Below are 21,758 nucleotides of genomic sequence, written 5' to 3'. Positions count from 1 at the left end.
TTAGCCTCTTCAGGCTATGCCTGGCCCCAATGGGTGCAGGCGGTCGCCATTGTGGCCCACCTCCAGGCCTGGCTCCACAGTGGGGCCCGGGCGAGAGAAAATTCCGTTCAATAATGTTGTTCTTTATAAAAGGTCTTCTGAGTCATCCTTTGTCTGGTCCCTCACCTTGGACCAGTTTGCCATGGGTGGGCCTACCAGGGGCATACGGCCTCAGACAACATAGCTCCTAGGATTATTGAGACACACAAACCGCAAGACCACGATAAGGTGCAACATGCATGCAAGGCTCTAAATTGCTCAAACGCTAGAGCGGTTCAATTTGTTGAGACTTTTTCGCATTTGAAATTTCAAAAATGAACTTACAATAAACAAGATTATGTTCCACTTCCATTATAGATGTAATCATCAAGTCATCTCTTCAATCATACTAAGTGAGTCCATTCAGCGTTCACATTCTCATAGAGGATGGATATTGATCCGCTATTATGACCACCTGGCTTCCTTAACCAGGCATACTAAATCATTATTCTGCTAACATTTTGAAGCATACTCTTATTTAAAAAGGGAAATTTCCTCTTTATTCGAATACCATCTCTCGGTTAGCACGCACCTTTTCGCACCGTCCATTAATTCCAACATCATCTTAAAGGCACGTCTTCAACAAGCGCCTTTTGTCCTAACAAGCATGAAAGGATTCCAGGAGATTTATACTCTGCGTGTGATTTAAACATCAAGGCTTAACCTACTTCTTTATGAAGAAAGACTTGCGTGGGGATGCCGAGGCTCTACTTGCCATATAAATTGATGATTCATTCCTGAAATAACTCGTACGTATGTTGTTTATCTTAAGTCGCCTGTAATAATTAAACCTCTTGGACCTGCACAATGAGGAACTTGACATTGACATGTCTTGTATGAAACATATAAAACCATGTAAAAGATATAGCTATTTAGATGGATATATATATATATATATATTACCATGTGATATTGTTTACAGTCACTTGACTGTGCCTGCATTTTTCTTAGTACCCTTTTGAACGGGATCGATCAACTCCCCATCATCACCAGATTAGCGACGCGGACAAACCCCTACCCCCTCCCAACCCCCAAACAATCCCCTGAGTAGCCTTCCTATCAGTGGATATATCGAGAACCCCAACCGAGAGGCTGCGTGCTTCTTAATTCCTGATGTTCACATTTTCTGTGCCTACAGACTCACTCTAATTTGGGTTTCTTTCCAAATGACACGAACGCCACAATATACAAACATGGTAGAGGAGACTATATAGAATCCTGCTCATAGCACCAATACAAATTTGCTAATTATTCTAATAGTAGGCTTACAACTGTGACTGAAGTCAGATTTTCAATTCAGCGCATGCTTTAAATTAGTTTACGAACATATCATATGAATACACAACTGCAGAACAAACACAAATGGGGGGAAAATAAATTACAGAGATTACTTACTTAAGGCATATTCTCAAAAGGAACATACATAGTTTGTGTTCTTTGTTCCAAACTTTTTTTGGTGCACACACTGCAGTTTTTGCAAGTGACACATCCTTTGAAAACAAACCTATGCATGTGCAAACATTGTTCAACTATTGGACAAAACAGTCTGGGCATGGTAAAATACAGAAGTAAACAAACAAAGAGCTCCTGCTTGCGGCAATCGTGCTCATGTTGCTATGGTTCATCCAATTGCAAGCATTTGCGGGACATTTGGCGATCCATAGGGTACTGATGCAACGTTGATTTTATATTTAAATTTCTAAACCACCTTATGTCTCTTCATGGCTCAATGCCGAACCCCGACTGATGTTATCCAATGTACTGCTAACCAGACAACATTTCCCACAATACCAGTGGCTACTGTTATTATTCAAAAAGGTGTATGATCTCAGCTTTGGTCGAAAACATGGTGCGGTCACTTTCACACATAAAGAGAACCACACCACGATCCGCTTGGAAGTAAACCGAGACCACCTCTCCGGCAAGGAGGACTGATTGTTTGGTCCACATCAAACTTTGCTGGTTTATATTCACACTAGCTCAAAAGGTCGTAGGTCACAGACTTTTTAGGTTTGATCCTGACCAAACATGCCACTTAGTTACTTACTTAGGTACATAGTTACTTTCTTATCTACTTTGTTGCTGACCTCCTTCCCTAAACTACTTATTTACCCAATTACCTACTTACTTACCTACATTGTTACCATCCGCACTCACAGTCATACCGCCACCGGCTGGAATTGAGCCTGTGCCTGGCCGCATCGAAGTCAGGCGAGTGAACCTCTACACCACGAGGCGGCTTACTTCCCTAACAGTATCTTAAAATATTTGAGGATATCTACTTATTTTAAACCCCCTCAAGTTGTTTGCTTTTTTTGTTACCCAACATGAGACAAAAATATGCAGGACCTTTTTTTTTTCTTTTACCACTTCCCCCCTGTTGCACATCCCCAAGGTGGTGAAGTTTTCTATTATCAAGGACGGTCCTTCGATGATGAAAGTAAATAACACCGAACCAAATGTTCCATATTTCCTGGCCTTCTCACGGGAGCTTAGGTGCGTGGGGACTAACACATAGGCATGGTGGTACAGTCGTGGGACGCCACTGGCCAAAACCGACAGCATGTACAGTGTATGTGTGTGGTAGTGTTCTTGCTGCCTCAGTATTTTTTTCCCTCCCTTCCTTTCTTTCCCCAACCGGCCTGTCGCCGCAGTGATATGTGGAACATATGGGAAATTATTGTGGGGTTGTAAAGGGCTTTTGCCTTCAGCAGACATGCAATAAATTAAGCAGTTTGCACAAGGGAGGAACAACAGCAGCTCTTTAGGAACACTTAGTGGAGATTTCCTATAAAGACTGCTTTCTCTCCTACGTCTCCCCCTTTTCCTTAATCTCTCTCTCTCTCTCTCTCTCTCTCTCTCTCTCTCTCTCTCTCTCTCTCTCTCTCTCTCTCTCTCTCTCTCTCCCTCTCTCTCTCTCTCACTCTCTCTCTCTCGCTTCTGTCATTTTAACACAAGCCGCAACACAATCTTTGCCTGTTGTCCTAGTTGGTGGTAACTCAGTGGGATGTAGCCACACAAACTAAACACATAAACCTTGCAAAAAATGTTTTGATAGTTTCCGCTGAACACACGCAGACTGCAAGCATATGTGAGGTTTCTGACTAACATTGTTGGTCCAATTAAATGGATGAAAATGACAAGAGTGAGCAAGGAAGGTGGGAGGGAGGGAGCAGAGGCCCAAAATGGCTCAAAAGTCTAAATGCAGCAGAAATAAAATGACACCTGACAAGTTGTAATTTATGGCGAGAAGGAAGGATGCGGGGCATGAGAGGAAACTATTCACAGAATGTTACAGAATCAAAGCAACCCGGAGACGCCAAAATGGAAGAAGTGAGCGACTTCAAAGTCGGACTGGGATGAACGACACACGTGGAGAGACAGGAAGTGTGCATAGTATCTGTTGCAAAAAGAACATTACAGGATGATGTTACCCAAAGCAAGCGGCAAGGAGAAGGGCCATGCTTCCTTAATTTAGCTAGATCACGCTGGCATGCATGTTCATGTCCAAAAAAGGACATCTGGTAGACATTTATGCATTGCCCGCCATTGACGGTGATAGACATCTACTCCATTTTGACTGGGAGCGAATGATCGCTGCCAACCTCTCCAAGTCGAAATGGAAAAGACGTCTATGGCACTGACATATGATCGTTGTAATTTTTTTTAGGATATGCTTGAATTTCCGCCTATCAAAACTTCCAACAATGTCACTCGCCAATACCCACAATTGGCCGGTTATAACACCACTACCCACCAACCAATCAGAGCAAAAAGTTAAAATTGAAACATTAAATGCAGGGAACAGTTTTCCATTTTTCCATTTCAAATAATATAGGTTGACAAACAACTTAATGTTTCAAATGCAAATTGTTTTGCAAACATAGTCAAATTACAAGAGAAGTTCTAAAGAACAAATTCTGAACTAAAAATTCAAGGTCAAATTATTGGATAATTAAGGATCATAACCGGGATTTACTTCTGTTCTTAAAAATAATTTTAAAAATATGTGTGCTGTGTGGGTGTGATGTAATAACATTAAAGAATCCACGGAGGCACAGGGAGAACAAGGTGGATGTGCTAACCACATGACCACCGTGCTGCTATAATAAAGAATAATTGAATTCATTTTGTTTACATTAACATTTGTTTATTTAATTAAAATAGGAATGATTAATAATGAAACTATTATTTTAAAATTCCAAAATAAAGTCACTTGCTCTATAAAGGTTTAAATCAAGTATCATTTTATTTTTTGAGTGTATTTTTTTTTCAATTATTATTTTTTCTTCGTAATGCCTTAGGATAACATGATTAATGCTGTTCTGCAGAGACTAACACAAAAATAGAGTTGAAAAAAGTCACTCTTTTATGATGTTTTCTTGATTTATCATTACATTTTGTAGGAATTAGAAATGGAAAATAATTACCGAGAGTCAATTTTGTGGGAAAAAAAATTGTATTAATTTCTTGATTGTTTACACTTTATTTGAATGCCTTTTATGTAAGTTATAAGAGTGTCATAATCATGACCTGACATCCATTATGAACAATGAATGATTCCTTATAGAAGACATCCTAAAACTAACCAAACATAATTTGAAATGTCAATTTGCATAAAAAGTGACAATTTACTAAATCACACCAGTCGTAAGCATTCATTCATATTAATGAAATGTTATGATTACTATGACACTATCATAAGAATAATGTGTAACCACAAAATTAATCCTTTGAGCAGCTCCATAATGTTTTTATAATATGTATTAAAAAATCCTTATAATAAAAACCAAATATCCAAGTTATTATCCAATTCCCCAAATTCAATAACAACTGCATCATTAAAAAGAATAACATGGTCAGCATACAGCCAAATTCTTCAAAGCGTTTGGCACTGCCAACGACGCTGAGCAATGAAATCCCTTCAATTGGCTGGAGTGGAAAATGTATTTCCATTTAATGTGGGCAACTCCACTCTTGCCAACAACCCCCAAGAAGTCACGACCACACCACAATCATTATTCATCCTCATTAATTGGTAAAAAGTTATAAAAGATCCAATAAAAGTTTGTTGTAAATTATTTACCAAATGAATTAACCACAAATTTGTTTTTATATCGAGTCTAATTCTAACTTCTCTCCCTCCCTAAAAATAATGTAAAGATAAAATTGTTTGTGCATTATGACATAGTCATTGTTTTGCTACAAAGGTGCGCAACCTGGGCCCTGGTCGACAGTATTATAGATAAAGATTCAATTAATTAGAAAAGCTTTATGGCAAAATGACTCATTTGCAGTAGTCAGTCCTTTTGGCGGAGGATAAAGAATATGTTACATGGACCGTATCGCCTTCAATCTGTGTGTTTCAGAGATTTTAGTCTTAGTAATTTTTATCCTCAAATAACTCTATTTGGCCTCCAATGTGAAATATTTCATCTCTATGGTAACGTAGCAAGGGCCGCGGCCCTCCTCCCAGCTGTTGCTAGGTTTTGTGTGCGTGGAAAGCGGCCCTGCCGGGCCTGGACGCGCGTGTTGGCGCGCACGCACGCGTGCATTGATGCCGCCTTCGTGCTGTGTGCGCCCTTTCAGTCTTCAGAATAGCGTCTCTACTAATCCGTGAAAGTTGCGGCGCTCTGAACCGGCCGCCAAACCTTTTTTCCACTCAACCGACGGTCCGGGCTTTGCGTTCAGGCTTCACACTTGATTGGTCCCTGCCGTGGCAGAACTCCCCTCCCTGCTGGGTGTGGGCCCGCCCCCCTCTCCGGGGCTGCCTAATCGGCTTCTCCCGCACCATAATTACCAGCGCCGACTCAGCCTGGGACTTGAGTAAACACACTATTAAAATCGGAGCCAGCCTGGGCCTCGCACATTCAGAAGCAGGCCTGCTTTAAGGCACCTGCTTCTTAGTGACACACCTATGGATGTACAGAACGGTAGGCAACGGTGGTGTCATCGGGGAGGTGATGTGTTTATTTGGGTGCCACCATGGGAAGAAGCTGTGAGCGGTAACTATCTTCTTGTTGGGCTTCACCAATGAATCCACCCTGCAGGGACACCAGCCTTTGATATGTGACCATTTGAAACTCACAATAAGATCTGTCTGTGTGTGTGTGCCAGTTAAAAAACACCAAGTTGATCTTGTGCAAGAAATGTGAGACCAATTTGCTTGGCAGTGTCCAAAACCAAACATATTTTTCCAACACTGGACAGAATACTAAGTGCACAAGTCTAATAAGATTCAAGACAAATGTTTTGGGTTCAGTAAGACAGGCGACATCAGGTCACAAACTAACAGGCTATGTTTCTTTGCTTTCAAAGTCAATTTGTAACATATTTAAATTGTGATATTGATTAAATTTGGTTATTACATTTCAGAACTTACTTTTTTGTTACATTTTTGAGCTGTTCCGTGGATTTTCTCTGCGTACTCTGGTTTCCTCCCACATCCCATAAACATGATGGTAGGCTGCGATTGGCTGGCCACCAATTGTGCCCATAGTTAGCTGTGACAGGCTCCAGCAACACCCCACGACCCATGTGAGAATAAGCGCTTCAGAAAATGAATGAATGAACTCTCACCTTAGAAACTTTCACTTCAAAATAACAGGTCCATTTATTTCAGTAGACCAGGACAGCACACAACCTCAATAAAATATAATCACTCCTGTCTTAATAAAAGAGTATTTTAATTGTTTGATTACCTTTATAGAGACTTTTCAATGAAAAATCTTAGAAATAGCCACATTAGGTAGTCACAATAAAACAAGTATTTTCCACTGACTACTTAAATTTAAAGAAATCAACATATATATATATATATATATATATATATATATATATATATATATATATATATATATATATATACATATATATATATGAACATAGTATTCATTTTTGCATTAGATTTGTACTTAGACTATATTTAGTTACTGTATTTTTATCAAATGAGCTGCCTCAAAACCCTGGCAATAGCAGACTTGTATTTTAATGGAATGAAAGCCTATCCCAAATTAATGCCTGTATGTGTCCTAATAACAACAGTATTACTTGGTATTATCTGTATTTATCTTGAATGACTGCTGTGAAAATGGTAATTAATACAAAAAAGCCCTTAGTGACTTGTGCACTTCACTGCATATTTTTAACACTGTCAATATATAACAAAGCTATAGCTATATTCTCACCATGTGAAACATTCATGTGGATCCAAATGCAGGGAGCCAAAGATACAAGGCAGAGGAACAGCTGCAAACGCAACTATGCTAACTATATCAGGAAATACTAGGTAATAAAAAGATTCCAGTGTTAAGCAAAAGCATTAGAAATGAACATACAAAAGCGAGGGAAAACGACAAGCCATTGAAGAAGGAAAATATGGCAGTCTACATGACATGAAAAATATGCTGACAAGGAGAGAAAAGACACGGTAACTGATATATAATATACACAAAGTAAGAAGATGCCTGGGCAAGAGGGGAATCCGAGGGATGATTGACATTAAAGATTAGCTGAAATCAATGTGCAATCAGAAAGACAAGACAAGAACAAGAAACACAGGGAATCATAAAACTGAACAAAACCTAACCTGATATTGTAACATACATATAGAACAAATCAAGGAAAGGTTTTTTTTTAAATTCCAGCATCAATATTTCGACAATTAATCAATGTCTTTAAATGAATAAGCGTTGAGCCTTCGACCACCTCTACTAATAAAACATTGTTCGCTATGTTTTTTCTTGTGCGAAAATGTCCTAGTGGTTTAAAAATTTAAGCAGGGACGCAATGCGGAAATCTGATGCATTCGTAAACCATGCATAGAGGCACAGTTTTCTTAAATTATATAATTTTTTTTCACGCGTACCCTCACAGACTTCGCGGATACATCAAGCATGAACCAAGCCTAATTGAGCTTGACTGTAGTTTAATCCTTGAAGCATCTGCCCAAAATGGTCATTCTGCCCTCTCACACTGCTTTTTCTTAACTCATTGCAACACTCGACGTGCAATCAATTTCTATTATCATTATTGTTATCACCTCACTTACATCACCTTATTTTTATTGTATATAAATCTTTTTATGACTAATTATTTGTGTGCACTCTAGGGTGAAGCTTTAAATTGTACTTCTATAATGACAATAATTCAATTCAATTATTGAGATGGGCTTACAGCAAATGATTGAGGAAAAAGGTTGCTTCTTAAGAGTCCTTTTATGAGAAATATGATTACTTCTACTTAACTCTTTCACTACCATTGTCGATAATAGTTTCCCAGTCGTGTGGAGCTTTTAATCTTTCAGCATAGCCTTCAGCACCCTTGTGAGAATTAGTCGTACAGAAAATAAATGAATAAACAGATTTTTATTCTAGTTTATCACATGTAGACATCCAATCCATTTGAAGTGGGAGGGTAGCAGTACATATGTGCATTTGCTGCCAGACCTTCCACTTCATATTGATGGGATGTCTATTGAGGACAATGGGAGCCAATAAGTCAAGTACAGAGTGTTATCACTGTCAACACTTGAGTCAATTTCTACCTAAAAACTTACTCTCATCAGTCATTATCACCACAGAGGCACTAAGCACAGTTTTAATCCTGTTTTTGCTTTTGTGTCACGTACAGGAAATGATGTAAGCAAATGCAGTCCTTTCATCCAATTAGTTTCATTGCATTGATCAGTTTTATCGGAAAAATTGTTAATATGTGTAAGAAATTACGCCAACATGAACACAGGGGAGTGGCGCGGCGGATGAGTGCTTAGTGTGTCAGCCTCACATTTATGGAGTCCTGGGTTCGATCCTAGGTCGGTACCCCTGTGTGGAGTTTGCATGTTCTCCCCCGGGCTTGTTTCCTCCCACATTCAAAAAACATGCATGTAGGCTGGTTGAACACTCTAAATTGCCCCTATGTATGAGTGTGAGTGTGAATGGTTGTCTGTCACCTTCTGCTCTGTCATTGGCTGGCCACCAAGTCAGGGTGTCCCTCGCCTGGTGCCCAAAGTCAGCTCGGATAGGCTCCAGCACAGCCCGCGACCCTTGTGAGGAGGAGCGGTTCAGAAAATGAATGAATGAATGAACACTGCTGATATAAGCCTTATTTTTTTTCCCACCGGACTAAGCAGTGAGCTCAGTGGTTTGAGCGTTAGGGTTCATGATCACGGTGGGACCCCAAAACAGACAACAAGGAATGTAGTGAGTTGAGTAGGACTAATAACATTTATTTTGTGGGTGCTGATTATCGAGGCAAGGGGTTGCTTAGGTCGCTTAGAAGTTGGCAGGACTGGCGAGAACACAGAGAGACACGTTTCCTGGGACAAAAGCAAGGGGTCATAGGCCAGAGAACAATAAGTACTCATCGTATACTGTAAACAAGATGCAAATCACGTAACAAACCAGACGAGTTGATCGGGAGAGGTGGTGGTGTGTCCACTGGACCGTTAATGATGGCTAATGGTGATTGCCGTAACCTGATGCCGTTCCACTTGTCTGACATTCGATGTGCAATCAAAAAAGAAAAAGAAACACTTCCACCTGCCTCAAGTCAGCAAGTTATTTGGAGGATGAGGCAGAAGCTCTAACATTATGCACATGGAAGGAAGTGGAGCAACTGGTGAGTAATGTATTCTGTTGTTTTGATCTTTTTTTTTCTGTAGACTTACACCAAGTGTAAAATCAGATGTTGTAAATGAAGACATGTTAACAACGACATTGGATTTAAAACAATGAGGCTTTAGCCCATTGGGAACCATTAATAATAATAATAATAATAATAATAATAATAATAATAATAATCGGACATAGGCCCTGTCGTCATTATCACAACACAAAAGCCTACTTGTCATCACACGCAGAAACTGCGTGTGACGAAATTGATGGTGCTTCTCCATAAGCTACGTTTAATCGGCATATGGAGAAGCACCATCAATTTTGATCAAAATTATGATCTAAACTACATCCGTAAAGACATTCTGGTTTTAATATTTTCAAATGGTACGTTATTATTTTTTCAATCTTGCTTGTAGAGTCAAAAGGCGTAACTGGAAGATATTTATCATTCAGTATGTATCCAATTTTAATGGCCTCCTTGACAGTCTCTCTTTTGCTCTCTCTCTCTCTCTCTCTCTCTCTCTCTCTCTCTCTCTCTCTCTCTTGCTCTAGCTCTCTCCCTCGCTCTCTTGCTCTCTCAGTCTCTCGCTCTTTCTCTTATGATGATTTTGCCTCTAGTTTGAACTCTTCCATTAATTTTTCCTCACACATTTATCCTCACAAGGATTGCGAGGGTGCTGGACAATGGAGACATACAACCATCTATTTTCACACTCATGCCTAGCGGCAATTTAGAGGGTTCAACCAGCCTTGATTTGAACTTGTATAGCAAAATCTCAGTCATGTTCTTACGGACTTACTTCCTCCTTTGACCCAGTTTCAATTTAGTATTCCTACTCATCGCACAATAAAGACAACAAGTCTCGACTAATATTTTCTATGCACTCATACGCTCTCTGGGGAAAACTTTATCTTCTAGTTCATCAGTTTCAACTATGCACAGGCAATTCATTAAATACTTTTTTTGATACAATATGAATAGTTATGGATCTGTGTAAGTCTTATTAATTTATTTTTCAATGCAGTTCTAGGAGATGCTATCATTTAATTATTGTACAAAACGTGTGAATAGTGGGACTTTAAATTCAGGGTGTCAATAATTTTCCACCTCTGGTAAAATCCACTCAGACTTCCAACAGAATGAAACTGAAGTCTCCAATTGCTGTTAAAATCTAGCGCGGGCTTCTCGCACCAGCGGTGAGGGAGCATATGGGAGCGTCCACGCAGGTGAAAGCCAGTGACCTGGCAAAGAGCTCCAAAGGCGCCTACACGTCAGACGGCGCTGGGTGTCCTGGCACAGCCCATTCCCAGAACGCAGATCAGACGGACGCCCGCCACTCGTTAGCTTATTACTCTCTTATTAGGGACATTTTTGCCTCGCACGGATTGGCAGAGCACCCGCCAGCCACCCTCTTCACATGGCCCGGCCTCTGTCAGAGCTGATCAAAAGACATTTCTTCACATCTCCAAATGGCGGGGAAAGAGGAGAAGAAAAGAGCTAGAGAAGAAAAGAGCCAGAAGGGGGCATACTGCTCTCTCTCTCTCTCTCTCTCTCTCTCTCTCTCTCTCTCTCTCTCTCTCTCTCTCTCTCTCTCTCTCACTCACTCTCTCTCTCTCTCTCTCTCTCTCTCACTCTCTCTCTCTCTCTCTCTCTCTCTCTCTCTCTCTCTCCCTCCCTCTCTCTCTCTCTCTCTCTCTCTCTCTCTACCTCTCCCTCTCTCTCTCTCTCTCTCTCTCTCTCTTTCTCTCTCTCTTTTTGGGTGAATGACTAGTTTTCACAATGGCCCCCACCCCTGCCACATATTTCTTCATTCCTGGCACAAAAACAAAAAGGCATAGCAGCATGTCCCTTCCGGTTTCAGCCATATCAAAAACAATTATCCTCAGGTGAAGAATGTGCCTGCAGAATGATGACAATTCCGAGGGAATGGGCGGGTGGGTGAAAGCGGAGGGGGTAGCACAAATGGGACCAGTTTCCCAAAGGCAGGCAGGACCCCCTCGGTAGTGCTAATGAAAAGTGTAACTTTAGCCTCCCAGCTGTACGTCTCAATCCATAATCCTTCCCCAAAATCCAAACCGTGGGGCCGCCTCCCGCTCCCGTGGCGCCCCTGAGCCTGAGCCAGGCCAGGCCCGCTCCGACGATTTAGTCCTTTGGCCACCTTGCAACCTGAGCACCATCTTGGGCTCCTTCTCGTTTAGGAGCTTAGTTTCATCAGCCACCACCGCAATGGTGACCTTGTGTGTCAAGAACACGGACATTTCAGGCGACGCTCGGGCCTTCCGTGGACGTGTCCCTCAATTTGAGAGGTGAGTCTGTGGGCTCACTTGTGCCTATGTGCATGTGTGTGGGAGCAAGGTGGGGGGCAAGGAGCTGGTTACGTTTTGGAAACCGGATCTGACATTTAACTTGAACTTTGAACATCTGGAATTTACATCGTAGACTCCAAAGTCTTTCTAACCAGTTGAAAGCATTTATTCAAGTAGATTTTTCATAAAATCTGAATTCCATCTAGCTGTAACTTTGAAAAGCCTCGGAAAACTGACATCACTTTTGTCATTCCTAAGTCGGTTTGTCGTTCAGGACTGTTAAATTTTATTTTGGATCTCTAGTACGAAAGTGGAGCTATCAGTAACTCCACTTTGAGATAGAGACAATCATTTTGATCTCGAATTGAAATGATGACGAATCAATTTGAGATACTTACAACACCATTGTGATTTGGATTAGAAATAATTTTCATCATTTGGCAATGTTTATGCTTCATTTAATGCATTCGAAGAACTGAACTTCTGAAAGCCACAATCAAGTATCTTTGACCACAATTGTGGATATCTACAGTTTCATGAATTCATATTGTTGAAATATCTTTAGGGACAAAGCAAACCTGACTTAGTCTGTTGATAAGGCTTGCAACAGTTGTTGTCATGGAGAGACCTGGGAAGTGACAGGCAGCTAGTGAGACACTGCAGAGACAAATCACACTGTCAGTCTGGCGTATGTTGCTCAGAGTCCCGTCACGTGAGTCGGTACTTTACAGATAGAAAAAAAGGAAGCACTGTGCATCCCATGCCAGCTGAGCGAGAGCGATTAAATATATATCGATTTCCAGTAAATTATTCTAGCCATGTGGAAAAGGAAAGCGCTAATTGGAGGAATTATGACTAATTGATGGAGCCGGAGTAAATTTATCACATTTCAAAGAGGCGGAGAGGATTGAACCTTCTCCTCGGAGTCGTTAGAAATTGGAAAGAGATGCCAAACTCTGGTAAACAAGGTGATCCACAGTGGACTGGGATTCAACTGTACTCTGTCTTGAAAAGAAAAGAAACAAAAACAAAAAAATAAAAAGGATATTAACACATATTTGGCTTAAAACAAGATGGAGAAAATAAGCGCAGCAAGGCAGGATCATCGAGCACTATTTTGGACCAATGCAAATGCAGACAAAATGGCCGCTGTTGCTAAGCAGACAGGGAAAAAGATGGAGCTGATGCTCATTGAAAATTTACAACAAAAGCACCCCGCCCTTCGCAAAATAAAATACATTCAAACTCACTAGCATATTCCAAAAAGTTTGCGTCGGTTAAATGAATAATCTCCCTCATTTTCATCTCACAACTGCGGACTTTAGGTTTTTTTTTTTTTCAATTTGGAAGGCCGACGTAAATAAAATAAGACAAACTTCTCTTGTAGATTGAGTGATTACATAAATATTTGGAGGCACAATCTTGAGCTTGAGAGATGACTATGATGTGACAGCTTCATATGAAAGTCTGTTTGAGTGGTGGCAGTTGAAAGCGCTTAGTAGTATGACACAAGGAAAGTCTTCAAACGCCTTTTCCCCTCCCTCCCCATGCATAAGGTTAACTTTGAGTAATCATATGAGAGCCGGTTTTTCTTTGTAAGCCTCGTGGAAAGGCAGAGAACTGCCAACTTTCTGCGTCACGATACTTTAACTTTTCTCATTTTCTAAGCAAGGTAAAGAGATTTTAAGGAGGTGCGTACTTTGTTTTAAGTTGGAAAGAAATAAAGAGAAGGCAGATGTCACTTTCATTTATTTGATGCTTTTGAGATGAATTTGAAAATTCAGCTATGTGGTCTTTTTTCAATCAAATCTACTTTTTTTTCATTTGTTGCACATGCATGATTTGCAGTGTGATAAACAACTGGGTGCAAATAAAGTGCTGATACTTGAATATCTCATCAGTCGAACAGATGGCACTTTCATTGTCGCAAAGTGATTTTCACACATGAGTCCAAGTGAAACGTTTCATTTGACTCGCAATTGTCTTTTTGTTTTTGATCAGCAGCTGCAGCTTGGTTATTGCTGATGATGGCAGTGGGCAGGCAAAGTCGCTTGAAGAAGTAAATGAAAGAAGGGTCCAAACTGGAAAGCTCAAGAATTTCTTTGCTTTTGATGTTTTGCAAAAAAATAGTAATAATAAGAATAATAACAATCATAATTATGAAGGGAATTCAACTTGAAAACAGATGGCATCTGCTGTTGCACACATTAAATATTAAATGATATTTTGGTGTAAACAGGAGAATTCATTTCTCTGTATTTATATACCAAATGAAAGTAATCTAAATTAAAAGATTAATAATACTGTATTATACAGATAGCATTAAAATATGGGCATGAAAGAAAAAATGCAGCATCCTATCTAAATTATTTATATTTCATCTTGAATTGTAAAATATACACAATTTCACATAGTAAAAAATTTAATTCCAATGAAACATAAACATGAAGTGTTGAGATGTGTATTATTATTATTATTAGTTATCATGGCACAAAATGTGAGTATATTGCATTAAAATATATTTTTGTTATTCCAATCCTTTCACGTGGCGGGGAGAAAAAAAAACATTATTTCTCTCTGCACTCTATTAATTTGATTGAGTTTATAACCATGTCTTGGACTAAAAAAAATTGTGATCAAGATTTTTGAGGGGTTTTGTATGTTTAATTTAACTCTCAAACTGCTTCCTGTCAAATATGAAGAGTTGGAGTTTAAATATTTGAAGGGAATAAAAGATAATAAGCCTACTAAGTAACCAAGTACCAAAAGAAAAATGAGCACACCCATGTTTGGAATTTAAAAAAAAAACAGCTTCACCTGAAAAGCTTCACATTTTGCCTTAATGAGCCTACCAATGTTCCACTATTCTTTGGGGCGTTAAAAAAAGATATATTAATAGAAAGAAGGAGAGAAAAGATGCACGAGACAAGTGCAAGCTTAGCAAAGATGTCCTCTATAGGTACTCCAATTTCACACTGTCAAATTAAAGTCCTCTCATATTTCAGGCCTATGCTGATGAGGCTGCCATTTACTCTCCGATCTGCTTTCTAGGACATACTTCTATTAATTTATGTAATCTCTATTTGCTACCTGAATTTCATCAAGGTAATTTCAAACCATTTCTATATCCAATCCACTCCTCATTATGGCTTTTGTTATGGCTTTGTTTAAAAAGAGAGCGAGTGTGGGCTGCTTCTACTTTTTTCACTCGGCTTTGTATGTTGAGCATGAAAATGTGTTTGTCAAGTCAACGTTGTTGAACACATCACAACACTTGTCTGAGCGCGGCTTGCTGTCACGCATCACATCACGCCGCTCGCTCCGAGAATGTCTGCAACACGTCACTCAGCATTTGCCTGGGTGACAACAGGACGCACATGTCCCGACCCCAGGTGCTTTCAAAAAGAAGTTTGCGGAAGGAGCAATTGAGTTGTCATTTAATTCCTCTTTCACAGAAAAGTACAGCTGAGATCTGGATGATGTGTGCAATTTAAGCAGCATGTTAACAGGGATTAGGGTGATTTGGTAAATTGACGGCAACTAAGAAAATCATTAAGAACCTCCTGTGAGGCGTAATATAAGTACAAAAAAATATTTGGGCGGTGAAAACTTTGAACATTTTATCACTTCCTGGCTTAATGAAAGGCATATTTATAGATATTAGTTTCTTGATTCCTTTGTTTTTAATATTAATTGATCTCTGGATGAAAAAATAGTTTCATAAGATCATCAAGATAATCTTAAAAATCTCATTACCTTTAAAATAGTTGAAGTAAATATTTTGTTTTCAAATGTTTTAAAATAGTATCATTTATATATTAATAACATAACATGTATTCATAAATCTAATTTTATTCCTCATTTATTTAGATTTTTTCAAGTATGTATTACTTAAGTATTGCTATTCTGTTATATCATGCCATTGGCGGTGATAGATGTCCAATTTATATTAATGAGTAAAGCACAGCATTTTATTAATTTTTTTAAAGGTTAGACCTGGGAGGGCTGCTCGTATTTATTTGCTCATTTTCTAATTAATGTCAAAGCAGTACAGCTAATGCTGTTATTGCTAACTCAAATAGACGTCCAAGCAATTACAACTGGGAGGGCTAGCAGTAAGTGATGATGTTTCAAGGACAAGGGTGGGAATCAAAGCAAAGTTTATTTAAAGATAGACATGATAATAGTTCATAAAAAAATGTGGTAATTTAAAAATTAAATTAAATTGAATATTGAAAAAAATAACATTACCCACATTTTCTGGTGGGATAAAAAAAAACCTTTGGTAATATTAGTCATTTTTTAGATAGATAGACCATTTGAACTGCTCGTTGCCAGCCCTACCAATTCAAATGCATTGGACATCTATTGCCGTCACAGGCGTTGAAAAATGATCATTCCGGCGCGGTGTTAGTACTTCCCAAAGTGGGCCTCAGACACCATAGAGGAGGGTCACGCTGGGTCGTCACGTGAAGTGCGAAACCTCACCCTGACTTTGTAACGATCGCGAGTCGAGCACCACTGCCAAGCTAGAACGCTAGCTCAACCCAATCTGTCACCAAATGGAGTGAAAAAGAAATTGCGTGCCAAGAGCGCAAGTCTAACATCCCCTCTAACACACACACACCTCCTTATCTCTTTTCATTACACTTACAAAATGCCTCATAAAAAAAGTAGATTCATGAAGTTCTCTTAACACATTAACAGAATGGCTCTTAGAAAAAGGTCAAATAAGCTCTTTAAAGCAAAGTGTCAGTGCTTTTCTGGTAACTGGTGTATTATTTTCCACTTGGGAGAACTTTTATTTGAAATTTAGGGGCACCGTTGTCTCTCAGCGGTTATTTTGGACCGCCACTTTTCACGGCGAAGGCCTGGGCCTTCGCACGTCTGCCACCCTTTTGACAGTAACGTTGACAGACGAGGCATCACGAGCATGTTGCTGACATGTTGTTGATATGTTGCTGACATGTTATTGATATGTTGCTGACATGTTGCTGTGTGCAGGGTTGTAGTGGGGAAGGTGAAGTGGAGGTAAATAAACTGCCTTACTTTTATGCTATCATTGGTATAATACTTCAAAAAGTGGTGGTTCCAAAAAAAATGAACTCACTCTTTTATGCTCTATTAGCCAACATGGACTAATTAATTAATCCTAGCACTAACAATAATTGTTCTTATTGTGTTCTTACTTTATGAAAATATGGAGACCAAATATTTTCTCAATTTAATTTTGATAGTTTCATCACATTTGCAATAAATTTATATATATATATATATATATATATATATATATATATATATATATATATATATATATATATATATATATATATATATATATATATATATGATATTTATATATATATATATCAGATATATTTGTGAATTTTAAAAGTCTTCCTTTTTGTGTAATTTTTAACTATATAAGGCAAAATGTATCATATTTCATATATATTTTGAGCTGTTTGATGTTATAGGTGATGAAACTGATGTATCATAAAAATGTATAACAAATTCATAACCAAGTATACTTAAAATTAATTCGAAAGTCTTTTTGTTCCCAAGGATCATTGAGGGGCCAGCATGAAAATAATTTTAATTTGGGTTCAGTCATTTAGTGCTTCTGCAAAAGTTAATTTTCAGTTACAAAATTAAAGTTTATTTTAGTTTTTTAATGATGTGAAATTCTAATAATGTATTCATAATTTAAAATGATCTTGATCTCATGATCTTATTGTGGTTAATCTAATACCATAATTACCACATATTTTTTATAATATACTACATGACCTTATTTGCCAGACTTTTGCCAACGAAATCTTGAATATAAAGTCCACCTGTTACAAAAAAACATCCTTAATATCTACAATGTTAAGTCCGTATATTCAAATTTCAAGTTAAACGTCCCTTTTAAGAATTGGAGATTGCCAGTCATGTCTGAAATATCAGGTGGGTGCGGAGTCGGGTAGCATAAAGGTACACCTTACGTTTGTATTTTCTGTCTTTTGAAGAAATTCTGAAAAGTGACAAGGGGTTATGAAAGTATTGCACCTCATTTGTAATTATAATCCATAGTACTCAACACTGAATTTATCAAATTTGAATTATAATCAGTCAAAATTAATCAATTGAGCTTATCACCCTCTCTCTATCTTTTTTTTAAACGTTCATTTTCCATTAAAATAAATAAAAAGTCTCATACCACAACAACACAAATGCGGGACTTTAATGAATATTTGAAGTGAAGTAAATGTGGTGGATTTCTCAGCGCATGTGTGACAAACTACCTGCTGTGGCAGTAGCTCAGAAGGGGTGGAGGTGCCATTTGGGATCAAGAGGGAGGCTCCTCACTGGGCTTCTCAACCAACTTTAACACCATTTTAGGACATTGTCAACTTGTTGCCTCAAACTTTCAAACACGATTTTCCGAATAAGTTAGTAAGAAAATTGACATTTTAAAAGGGTGTTGTCGCTTGAACTACTACACTATCTTTCAAAGGAATAGTCCATTTATATTTTCTCTTTCTCTCAAGTATTTAGTTTAGGAACTGAGACTAACTGTAATTCTTAACACAAAAGAGTATCTACGCTTTCAAATGATTAGTGAATTGCATGACTATCTCATATCACCTTTTGTGCAATGCAACTTTGCTTAGTTGAGTCTTTCTACATTCCTTTTGTGACAATATAATTGAAGCGATACTCGCATGGGATCAGTTGGTTTGACTTCCCTTTCACAAAAGGCTGAGGATTTCATTGACTTGCTGGAGTTTGTTCAAATCAGCTCTTCTGCGGCACAATGGGACGGACAACCTGCATCTATTGAGTCGCCTGGATTCCGAGCGCTGACTTAAGCGGCAACCTGAGGCCGTGTTAAGGAGCGGCAAATAAACCTGTCTGCTTGTCTGTTCGGCTTGGAAGAAGAAGAATCTTTGGGAGGGGGGAAAATATCCGTGGCCAAAATCAAACTGGCAAAGAATGCGAGGAGTGCATGTGGCAGTGGGCTGCTCTATAAAGACATCTGCTGATTGCACAGTTTGGGGAGAGGCCTGCTACAGAGACCAGCCTGGCAGGGAAACGTGCAAAAGAGAGACGACAGGAACAAGAGATGCTTGCAGCCAGTCACCTTGAACATGAGGACGTATGTACACCCACCGGACAAAACATTAGGCACAACCCAACATGAGCTCAATCCAAATTGTTGGCTTGTCCAAACACAACACTTCCTTTGTCTGAGGTAGTTCAATGTGACTTAATGAATGGTAACGAGCAAACAGGGTGAGTATAAGATGGTTTGTGTCAAAACTGTGTTACATATAGTTGTTGACTTATTATGTTTGACAAAATGGATTGTCAGGAAATGTGTTACAGTATTCTTGCTTCAAAAATCTTGCCAGAACTAAGGTTACACTTCCTCTTTTCATTCTTCTTTTGTCAATTTTCTTTACCCATTACAAAGGAATCTCAATTAATTTATAAGCTCCCACTTATAATCCATTTTGACTTCGAAAACTAAAAATGATCATTCACATTTGCAATGAATGATTCATTTTTAATGGCGTTACATTTCGTCGTTGAACCAGAAAGTGACCTGAATACCATTTAAGTAAGGCTTTTTTAGGCGATGACAATACAATTTTACTAATTGACACACTTTTTTTCATGATGATACATGTATGATTTTCCACCGTCAAGATTATTGTCAATATTTAATGACAAAAACCTTTTTGAGTTTGACATGACTAAAACTGGACCAAAACAATCACATATTCAAAGGACGAAAACATAATTAGGAGTACGTTCACCCAGCAGGTCAATTCATATTTATATGCCTATTTGCGACACTCAGTACTTTTTACTTTCTGATATCGTACTTGACGCTATCGGGGTAAAAAAAATCTTGGCTCCTGTGGGATAAAATCTTCAAAGGATCCACAAAAGCGTAAAGCCTGAGACCTCCAGATAAATACTGCGACACTTGAAGATGCGTCACATGTCGCAGTGCGCATACCTGTGAGATCACAGACACTTTACTTTCATTATTGCAAGTTGCATATGCTTTTGCAATATGACCGGCTCTACAACAACTCACCTCGCGCTGTAAATGTAGTTAAAGACTAAGAGTGTTTCCGTCCAAAAGACTAAAACTGAGACGTAAACTTCATATTTCGGACGTAAATTCACTTGCGCTGCTGGGTTCCATTTCATATCAGCAATATTTTTTTTCTCTGTCGTTCATTGAAAGGGAAAGACATCATGTAGTGTGAATGTACTTCAGGTAAAAGATATTGCTCTGTTATGGTCTGTGGATGCAGAAGTATTAAGTAATTAAGTAATTTTTGACCCTGAAAAGTGTTACAAATGTATTAAACTAAAAAAAAATCCAAACATGAAAAGAAGGTAACAAAAAGAGTCTGTGACAAAAAGGTCAACTGGGAAATAAAATAACCAAGGGTAACTGAGGCGCTGAGTGTTCGAGTCCAATACAAACAAGCCACTCAATACCTATACAAGGAAGAGCATACACAACAAGTATAGTAGTAACAAGTAACCAAAAACAAGACAAACACGTATCAAGCAAAGAATAGCAAGCAGTAAAGGGCATGAGATTACAAATTGGCAATGGCGACCAGCAAGGAAACATTTCAGCACCGTTTTTACAGATTGCATGTGGTTAAATACTCTGTTGACGAGATGGGATGCAGGTATGTCAGCCCACTGTGATGTAAAACACAACCAGGCCAGCAGCAGAATATGACATGCTCAAAGTATTTCAGTATGAAAATGGTGAATATGCATGTGTTAATGGGTGTTTATGACATCACCAAGAATGGGGAAGGTAATCTTGGATACTTGCATTAGATTGGCTAAAATAGCAGCATTGAAAAATGGTCTCCCCCACGTCGGGTGGACACTTCCTGGAAGTACTTGTTTTGTGTTCAATAAATTAAATTCAATGTTTTTGTTTTGTTTTGTCTTTTTAATATATTAAACACGATTTTTTTACGCTGGGATGCGTATGATGATGTTGTCTTCCCCTTTAATAGCAAGTTGTCATGTTGACAGATCTTATGAAGACATTTCAGGCATCTGGTTCTCTCTCAGCTGAGCCACATGCAATTCTCTGATCACGCCAACCAACCTCTTACGTGTGTTTTCCTTATGCCTGCCCTCTCTGCCATGACCTCTCACCCTGACGCTCTCCTTTGCTTTGTTCTGCAGGTCAGAGTCCAAACACACGCTGTCGGACGCACGCTTTGGTATGCCGAGGCTCAAACGCAGGTAGGTCCGCTCCAGGTGCCCCCCGCTCTCCCTCCTGCAGGGGACCCCCACCGTTCCATCGCGCTCGGGTCAGGTCCGAGGGCCGTGAGGGCTGCGCACGCGGGTCACCAAGGGCTCGGGCGGCCCGGAGATGAGATGGCAGACCGGCGTGAGGATCCGTGTTTGATGTGTCTCCAGACTGGGCTACTATGTTACCGTGTTGCTATGGCTTTAATTAGATCCAACGGATACTACTTCCTGGCTGACGGGTGTTAGGAAAATACTCACGTTGTAATCTCTTGCAGGTTGGCACCATCTCAGCCGGAGCTTGAAAATTGCTCTTGCTCTGGATTTAAAAATGCAGAGACTTGTGTTAAGAAAATAGGCATGTATTCTTTATCCTCTCCATGTATGCTAAGATACTAACATTCTTTGCCAACGTCCTTCAGTCAAAATAAAGTGCACATCCGTCTAAGTCAGTGACATGTAAACATAATT

General features: G+C 39.1%; 1 long non-coding RNA gene across 2 annotated transcripts in view; it reads left to right on the top strand.

Moving 5' to 3' along the window:
* The first annotated feature begins 11,694 nt into the window (after positions 1-11,694).
* Positions 11,695-21,758, top strand: part of LOC144082161 (uncharacterized) — a 37,188-nt gene continuing 27,124 nt past the window's right edge. For both annotated transcript variants that reach the window (XR_013303179.1, XR_013303178.1), the window contains exons 1-2: positions 11,695-11,999; positions 21,222-21,281. This is a non-coding gene — a long non-coding RNA (uncharacterized LOC144082161). The remainder of the gene's footprint in view (positions 12,000-21,221; positions 21,282-21,758) is intronic.

The sequence above is a fragment of the Stigmatopora argus genome, chromosome 9 (assembly GCF_051989625.1).
Source record: "Stigmatopora argus isolate UIUO_Sarg chromosome 9, RoL_Sarg_1.0, whole genome shotgun sequence".
Lineage (NCBI taxonomy): Eukaryota > Metazoa > Chordata > Actinopteri > Syngnathiformes > Syngnathidae > Stigmatopora > Stigmatopora argus.
This window is presented reverse-complemented; position numbering and strand designations above follow the sequence as displayed.